Source organism: Hordeum vulgare, chromosome 7H (assembly GCF_904849725.1).
Source record: "Hordeum vulgare subsp. vulgare chromosome 7H, MorexV3_pseudomolecules_assembly, whole genome shotgun sequence".
Lineage (NCBI taxonomy): Eukaryota > Viridiplantae > Streptophyta > Magnoliopsida > Poales > Poaceae > Hordeum > Hordeum vulgare.
In genome coordinates this window covers 485,008,343-485,016,947 of record NC_058524.1, presented here as the reverse complement: position 1 = coordinate 485,016,947, position 8,605 = coordinate 485,008,343, and positions in this window count along the sequence as shown.

Genomic DNA, 8,605 nt, shown 5'->3' with positions numbered 1-8,605 from the left:
CTAGACATTGTTCTTCGTGGATGCTTTGGCGTCCTAGAAACTTGGTGGTGCCTTGGAGCTCAATCATTGTGGTGTAAAGCTCCGGGCAAGCATCGGGGTCTCCAATTAAGTTGTGGAGATTGCCCCGAGCATTTGTCACCTCGAAGCCTTATGCCATTGTGGTGAAGCTTCGTGGTGTTGTTGGGAGCCTCCAATTAAGTTGTGGAGATTCCCTCAACCTTGTTTGTACGGGTTCGGTGACCGCCCTCAAGGGTCCCTTGGTGGAATCACGACATCTTGCATTGTGTGAGGGCGTGAGGAGATTACGGTGGCCTTAGTGGCATCTTAGGGAGCATTGTGCCTCCACACCGCTCCAAACGGAGATTAGCATCCGCAAGGGTGTGAACTTTGGGATACATCGTCGTCTCCGCATGCCTCGGTTATCTCTTACCCGAACCCTTTACTTATGCACTTTACTTTGTGATAGCCATATTGTTTCTTGTCATATATCTTGCTATAACTTAGTTGTTTATCTTGCTTAGCATAAGTTTTTGGTGCACATAGGTGGGCCTAGTTGTTTTAGATTTTGTGCTTGACAAATTAAACGTTAGTTTTATTCCGCATTTGTTCAAGCCTAAACCGTAATTATTTTAAAGCGCCTATTCACCCCCCCCCCTCTAGGCGACATCCACGTCCTTTCAATTGGTTCACATGTGTCAAGTGATTCAAAATCAAGTGACTCCAAAAGTCCATCAGCATGGTGCTTATTCATGCATTTTATACCAATATGACCTAAGCGGCAGTGCCACAAGAAAGTTGCACTATCATTATTAACTTTACATCTTTTGGCATCAATGTTATGAACATGTGTGCTATCACTATCGTGATTCAATAAGAATAAACCCCTCACATTGGGTGCATGACCATAAAAGATATTAATCATATAAATAGAACGACCATTATTCTTTGATTTAAATGAGTAATTGTCTCACAATAAACAAGATCCAAATATAATGTTCATGCTCAACGCACTAAATAACAGTTATTCAGGTTCATCACTAATCCCGATGGTAATCGAAGAGCGAGCGTGCCAACGGCGATCGCATCAACGTTGGAACCATTTTCCACGCGCATCGTGACTTCGTCCTTCGCCAAACTCCATCTATTCTGTAATTCCTCTTTGGAGTTGCAAATGTGAGCAACCGAACCAGTAACAAATACCCAGGCACTACAACGAGAGTTACACATGAATAACATGTATATCACATATACATTGTTTGGTGTTGGCCGCCTTCTTGTCGGGCAGATACTTGGGGCAGTTCCGCATCCACTGACCAGTCTCCTTGCAATGAAAACACTTAGTTTCTGGTTTGGGTCCAGCCTTGTGTTTCTTCACAGGAGGGGCAACTGCTTTGCCACTCTTCTTGGAGTTACCCTTCTTGCCCTTTGCCATTTTTCTTGAAACTAGTGGTTTTATTGACCATCAACACTTGTTGCTCCTTCTGAATTTCTCACTCAGCGACTTTCAACAGCGTAAACATCTCGGCGACTGATTTATTCATCCCTTGCATGTTATAGTTCAACACAAAGCATTTGCATCTAGGTGGTAGTGATTGAAGAACTCTCACAGTGACCACCTCTCGCGGGAGAACAATGCCCAACTCAGCCACATGGTTGGAATACCCAGACATTTTGAGTATGTGTTCACTGACAGATCTGTTCTCCTCCATCTTGCAAGCATAGAACTTATTGGAGGTATCATACCTGTAGATTTGGGCATTCTTTTGAAAGATAAACTTCAACTCCTGGAACGTCTCATATGCTCCATGACATTCAAAACGTCTTTGAAGTCCCGGTTCTAAGTCATACAAGATTGCAAAGTGAACTATTGAGTAGTCACCAGAACACGTGTGCCAGACGTTCATAACGTCTTCAGTCGCCGGGAGGATAGGTGCATCACCAAGCAGTGCAGCAAGGACATAAGCCCCTTTGGGAACCATGAGGAGAATCCTCAGAGTACGGGCCCAGTCTACAAATTTACTTCCATCATCTTTCAACTTGGCATTCTCTAGGAATGCATTAAAATTCAGGGGTGCTACTGCCCGAGCCGTTGATCTACAACATAAATTTGCAAAGATTACTTAGACTATTGTTCTTGATAATGAGTTTATTTAATCATATTACCAAAAAAACTCCCACTCAAATTGACACCCCTCTAATCATTCGAGTGATACATGATCCAAATTAACCAACCCAAGTCCGATCATCAGGTGAGATGATGTGGTTTCAATGGTGAACATCTTCATGTTGATCATATCTACTATATGACTCATGTTCGACCTTTCGGTCTCTTGTGTTCCGAGTACATGTATGTACATGCTAGGCTTGTCAAGTTTGACCCGAGTGTTCCGCATGTGTAAAACTTTCTTTCACCCGTTGTATGTGAACGTAGAGTCTATCACACCCGATCATCACATGGTGCTTCAAAACAACGAACTTTCACAACGGTGCACACTCGGGGAGAACACAATTTTATCTTGCAAGTTTAGTGAGGGATAACCTTATAATGCTACTGTTGTCCTAAGCAAAACAAGGTGCATAAAAGGATTAACATCACATGCAAATCATAAGTGACATGATATGGCCATGATCTTGTGGCTTTGATCTCCATCTCCAAAGCACCGACATGATCTCCATCGTTAGAGACACAACACCATGATCTCCATCATCATGATCTCCAACATCATGTTGCCATCAAGGTTATTGCACCAACCATGCTTCTACTACTATTGTTACCATTTAGCGATAAAGTAAAGCATTACATACACTTAATGATTGAGATGCAGGTCATACAATAGTTAAAGACCACTCTATGGCTCCTGCTGGTTGCTATAGCATCGACATGCAAGTCAATATTAACTATTACAACATGGTCATATGATGCATCAAATATATATATCATCATGTCTTTGGCCATATCATATCACAACATACCCTTCAAAAACAAGTTAGACGTCCTCTAATTTGTTGTTGCATGTTTTACGTGGCTGCTATTGATATCTTGCAAAAACGCTTCTTACCAATGCAAAACCACAACGGTGATACACAAGTTGCTATTGAACCTTCTACAAGGACCGCCTTTGCCAAATCCGATTCAACTAAGGTGGGAGAGACAGACACCCGACAGCCATCTTATGCAACAAAGTTACATGTGTGTCGATGTAACCAGTCTCTCGTACGTGGACGAGTAAAGTTGGTCCAGGCGCTTCATTCCACAATACATCTGAATCAAGAAGAGGCTAAGGAGGGAAGCAATCTGAATATCAATGCCCACAAACTCCTTTGTGTTCTACTCGTGATGTCATCTATGCATAGACCTAGCTCTAATACCACTGTTGGGAATGTTGCATGGGAAACAAAAAAATTCCTACGCACACACAAGATCTATCCATGGAGATGACGAGAGGAGAGATCGGATCCACATACCCTTGTAGATTGCTAAGCGGGAAGCGTTAATAAATGCGGTTGATGTAGTAGAACGTCTTTGCGATCTAAATCGCAAGCCGTCCCGTGATCTAATCACGATCTAGCGGCAAATGGACAACACCTTCGCGTTCAGCACATGTACATCTCGATGATGATCTCCACCTCCTTGATCCACCAAGCGAGGGCGGAGATGTAGATGAGTTCTCCGGCAGCACAACGACGTGGTGGCGGTGGTGGTGAACTAATCCTCCAGGGCTTCGCCGAGCTATACCGAACTAATCTAGAGGAGAAACACGATCTAGAGAGGAGAGGGCAACACGTGGCTTTTCAGGCATTGGGCTGGCCTCAAACCTCCAGTATATATAGGAGGAAGGGATGGGAGGAGGCGCCCTAGGGTTTCCCCTCCAACAAGGAGGTGGGGGCGCGGGGGATGAGTCCTACTCCAACAAGGACTCCTCCCACCCTCCACCTTTTTCCTCTTGGGCACATGGGCCCTCATGGGGTCGGATTCCCAGCCCAGGAGGGGCTGGTGCGCCACCTCTTGGGACCATGTGCCCCCCGGGGTGGGTGCCCCCCGGTGGACCTGTGGAACCCATTAGTCACTCCGGTACACTACCGGAAATACCCGAAACTTTTCTGGAACCCAAATACCACCTTCCTATATATAAATTTTTACCTTCGGACTATTCCGGAGCTCCTCTAACGTCCGAGATCTCATCCGAGACTCCGAACAACCTTAGGTCACCGACATACATAACTCAATAATACCGAAACGTCACCTAGCGTTAAGTGTGCATGCCCTGCGGGTTCGAGAACTATGTAGACATGACAGAGACAGCTCTACGGCCAATAACCAATAGTGGGACCTGGATGCCCATATTGGTTCCTACATATTCTATGAAGATCTTTATCGGTTGAACCTCTATGTCAACGATTCAGTTAATCCCGTATGATCTTCCCTTTGTTTATTGGTATGTTACATGCCCGAGATTCGATCGTCGGTATCTCCATAACTAGTTCAATCTCATTACGAGCAAGACTCATTCCATAATACAAGATCTCGTGGCTAACTCTTTAGTCACATTGCTTGCAATCTTCTTGTGATGTTGTATTACCGTATGGGCCCTAAGATACCTCTCTGTCACACGAGTAACAAATGCCAGTCTTGATCCATGCCAACTCAACAGACACCCTCGGAGATACCTGTAGAGCACCTTTATAGTCACCAGTTACGTTGCGATGTTTGATACACACAAGGCACTCCTCCGATGTTAGTGAGTTGCATGATCTCATGGTCATAGGAACAGATACTTGACATGCAGAAAACAATAGCAATAAACTGACATGATCATATGCTACGTTCATATTTTGGGTCTTGACCATCACATCATTCTCCTAATGATGTGATCCCATTATGAGATAACAACTCATGTCTATGACTGAGAAACCTTGGCCATCTTTGATCAACGAGCTAGTCCTTTAGAGGCTCACTAGGGACATTGTGTTGTCTATGTATCCACACATGTATTTGAGTTTCCAATCAATACAATTCTAGCATGGATAATAAACGATTATCATGAGCAAGGAAATATAATAATAACCACTTTATTATTGCCCCTAGGGCATATTTCCAACAATTGGAGTATCTAGGTGACATTAGGGTTTATTGATAAGTATCATATGTGTTATTTTACTACGAACTCTAGGGCTGTTTGTGACACTTACAAGAATAGCCGAATAGATTGATCGGAAAGAATAACTTTGAAGTGGTTCTACTACCTACGACAATTTCATCTTATTTTATCCACTACTTATGAACTTTTGAGTGATTGTTTGTTGGACACTGAGGGGTGATCTTATGATTCTTTTATATTAGCATTGTTGAGAGATTTCACTAGTGAAAGTATGAACCCTAAGACTTATTTCCAAGCATTTCTATACCATTTTGCTCACTGTTTTCCACTTGCTACCTTGTTTTTTTATAGTTTTAGATTACAAAACCCTATATCTACTATCCATACTACACTTGTATCACCATCTCTTCGTCAAACTAGTGCGCCTATACAATTTGCCAGGTGTGTTGGGGACACAAGATATTTCTTGTATTTGATTGCAGGGTTGTTTGAGAGAGACCATCTTCATACTACACCTCCCACGGATTGATAAACCTTAGGTCATCCACTTGGGGGAAGTTGTTGTTGTCCTACAAAACTATGTACTTGGAGGCCCATCAATGTTTACAAGAATAAAATTGCATAGTAGACATCAACTATCCTTCCAACAAATGCATAATGGTCTATGTATTTGTTTCCAGTTTAATTTCCAAGCCTCATCCTTTGTTTTGTTGAATTATGGTAATTCGAGTTGCTTCAATGTCAAGTGTTGATTTCATATCTTTCCTAAGTGTTGTTCGCATATTTATATGGGAGTGTTAATCCTTTTGCTCAATCAAGTTGTCATATAAATTCTTTTCCATCCGAGTGCTTCTCTCCAAGTTAATTCAATATTTCAATATTTGCAAGATGTATCCTCATTTTTTTTTCATTTTTCTGGAGTTCGTTTCGTCCATCCCAAGTTGTCTTTGTTTCCCCCCACCCTCCCTCCTATTTTCGTCAATGATAAATTATCGTCCAAGTACCTTTCTTTACATTTATTCTTTCAATAACTTTTTTCCGTATTGTATGCAGTGATTCATTATGAAGATACTCAAATGATAAGTTCATCAATCATCGTTTGTGTTTTCTTCCATGGTGGATTCGATTCAAACTCTCGGTGTTCATCATATCCCTTTTCGTTCGTTAAATGCTTTCCCGTGTTGGAAATTCTTAGTCAAGCCTCTCTTGTTTATCCATCTCTCTCTAGTTCATCCGGAGTTTCCAGAATATCTCAGAAGACTCTGTGTCCATTCAAAATCCTTCGAATTATTTCGAGAGTCTCGCCTCATAAAATTTTCATGTGTGCTGGTGCAATCTCTCTGCCTAAGATTTAATTTCAAAAGCGTTTTATTTTAGTGGGACCATAACCCATAGGTTTTCCCGGGATCTTACTTGGCTCTTCTAATATTTTCTGGTAATCTCAAGTTCTTTTCAAATGTGGTGTAAGGATGAATTCCATCAGTCATATTTCCTTATCCAAGATTGTTTCAAATTATTTCATCGTTGGCACAACATTTTTATTATTCTTGTTCCGGAGTGTCTCAATAGTTCACGGTGTCGTTTCTCGTCATCGTTCTCAATGTTGAAGACCGAAGAAGTGTTTCTCTTAAATCTTTGTTCATTCATTTCAAAATTCGTCATCTCACATTGTTGCTATCTCCTCAGATTGTTTTCGGTCATGAGAAATTCTTTCTATATGTATTCAGAGCATTTTAGAGTTTTTTTTCGTTTCTGATCCTCTAAAGGCCATCAATTGAGAAGAATTCTTCGTTCGCAACTTTCAGATTTCGTTCTCAAATTCTTCTCAATTGATGTCTCTTCGTTCGTTTAATATTTTTTCGTTCATATCTAAATTCTTACTGGAGTTTTGTTAAAGACTTCTTCAAGTTTATGCAATCTCTCTTCAATCATTTTGAACAAGAATAAGTAGTATGCCAAACCTGTTACTCGTCATCAATTTAACTTGATGAAGGATAAGTATTACGTAATTCTTGTTCTTGTTTCATCAAGGTGATTTCAATGCTTCTTTCGCAGTTTGCTCATGATACCAAATTCTCTATTATAAGTTGTTTATATTTTTTTTACCAGGGTTTAAAGTTTTTGAAAGTATTTCTTCCTGAAATTCCATCTAAATCTTGGCAAGGTCATAATCTTATTCTTTCAACCTTCATCTCTTTTGATCATTCTTTTGCATACAAAGGTTCTCCATGGTGGTCCGTCAAGAATTTCTTTCATTTCTTGAAGTGTTCTTCATTATTCTTTTTGGAGGAACTCGAGTACTCTTTGTCTTGCATTTCAAAGTGCAATTCTTCCTCCATTAGATTTTGAGATGGTATTATAGCATTATTGATTCATGAGGAGTCTTGAAGAGAATTTGTCAAGAATGAGACATATAAACCCACCATTTCTTCATAGGAGGTATATTGGATTGTATTTCACCTTACGCCTATCCTAAGGATTGTTGATGTTTGTGGTGCTACCAATGATCCAAGTATTCTCTCATCCTCTCGGTGAAATAAGTTTTGCATATCTTGTTGCTCCCAACCAATCAATTGTTTCTGTTAGAGGTCCATTTTCACCTCATAATTTTGTGATGGTTTTCCATAAGCCCACAACAAACTATTCTTTTCGTTGTTGGTTATTCCAACAACTCCATACAATACCCCTTTGTAAGGAGGCTTTCCAAATTCAATTGTGATACAAGTTGTCATTTTCTTGACTGTTCTTTTCTTTCCAACGATCTAGCTTCTATTCTTTGTTTCGAAGGCGTTGTGATGTTCCTCTCTTTGAACCATCATCTTGTTTTATCAAGATCCATGTTCTTTCCTTGCCTATCCATTTAACCAGAGTGTTGTGTCCCCTTCTCAATAATTTCCATCTTATCATGTTTTGCTTCTCTTTTCAACCGGAGTGCTGCCCAAATTTGTTCATTCGTATTCTTTGTCAATCTCATCTCAACTGAAGTGATTTTGAATTCTTGCTTGTCCTTCATGTCATTCCTCATCTTTTTGCAACCTTCAAGATTTGTTGGTTTCAGTCATTTGTCAAAGAAGCAACTTAGTTTTACCTCTTCCCTTTCTCTTCCTCTCTTCTCATTCTAAGATCTCGGGGCGAGATCTCTTGTAAGTGGGGGAGAGTTGTAACAACCCGAGACCGATTCTTTGCATTATTCTTATATTGGTTGCTCTAATTATTTTTGCATTGCATCATGTCATCATGCCATTAATTTTTGCAACCAAACAAAACTCTGGTAAATAAATTGTGTGGATCTTTGATTCATTTAATTTGAGGGAGTTCACATGGCAATTCTCTTTATAACTTATATCATATACTGACAATATTTATAGGGAGCTAAATTAATAATTCCACTTATTTGAAGCAACCACAACACACTTGCAATTTAAATCATGTGCCTTTTTCTACTTAAGTCTGATCTCCAAACCTTGGCAATAATTCTTTCTCCGTGTATCAAAGCTCTGCCAAAA